Consider the following 1265-nt stretch of genomic DNA (forward strand, 5'->3'; position numbering starts at 1 on the left):
AAGGGAAACACTGACACTCCGCTTTCTGAGTACTGGAAACACTGACATTCCCCTTTTTGAGTACTGGAAACACTGACATTTCGCTCTCTAAGAAATGGAAACAGTGACATTCCGCTTTCTGAGTACTGGAAACACTGACATTCCGCTCTCTGAGTATTGGAAACACTGACATTCCGCTTTCTTAGTACTGGAAACACAGACATTCCGCTTTCTTAATACTGGAAACACTGACATTCCGCTTTCTTAGTACTGGAAACACTGACATTCCGCTTTCTGAGCACTGGAAACACTGACATTCTGCTTTCTTAGTACTGGAAACATTGACATTCTCATCTTTTAGCACTGGAAACACTGACATTCCGCTTTTTTAGCATTGGAAACAGTGACATTCTGGTTTCTTAGTACTGGAAACACTGATATTCAGCTTTCTTTGTACTGGAAACACTGACATTCCGCTTTCTTAGTACTGGAAACACTGACATTCCGTTTTCTTAATACTGGAAACAATTACATTTTGCTTTCTTAGTACTGGAAACACTGACATTCCGCTTTCTGAGTTCTGGAAACACTGACATTCCGCTTTCTGAGTACTGGAAACACTGACATTCCGCTTTCTGAGTACTGGAAACACTTTTCCTAGTAAGGTCTTATTTTTTTGAGGGGATCTAAACGTTTTTTCATTCTTTTACCCATTCATTTTCTTTATCCTGATTTCAAGGTTTTTAGATTTTAACACTGAACCCCCCCCCCCCATGTTACAAATTCGTTCAAAGTTATTTGGGATTTTTATATTTTAAAATTGCTTAAATACTCAATTTTATTTATTATCATTTTTTTTATCTTACGTAATTGTTTTAGAGCTCTAAATATTTTATTTTTGTTTTTCCTGTTTTTTATAGTCGGTTGCCACGTCACCATCTAATCATTTATAATATGAGTATTGGAGGCTCACAGAGGATACTAGGGATATTCCATGTATCACTGACAGATTTTCCTTTATTTTGGCTATTGTTTTACATATTAAATTTACTGTTTTATTTATTTTTCTTACTGTGTTTTTTGCCGTTCAGTTTTACTGTTTTATTGCAAGCTTTAATTTTTTTTTTTATTCTTAATCCTTTTACTTATATTTGTTGGTTTAAAATTTTTAAAGAAGTTTCATGTCCGCTTTTTGTATCAAAAATTTAAAATAACTCACCACAATGGTGGCCCAGCTGTATAAATAAACCCATAAGGGAGTTGTCTCTGGACAAGATGTTTGAGTG

Source organism: Penaeus monodon, unplaced genomic scaffold (genome assembly GCF_015228065.2).
Source record: "Penaeus monodon isolate SGIC_2016 unplaced genomic scaffold, NSTDA_Pmon_1 PmonScaffold_670, whole genome shotgun sequence".
Lineage (NCBI taxonomy): Eukaryota > Metazoa > Arthropoda > Malacostraca > Decapoda > Penaeidae > Penaeus > Penaeus monodon.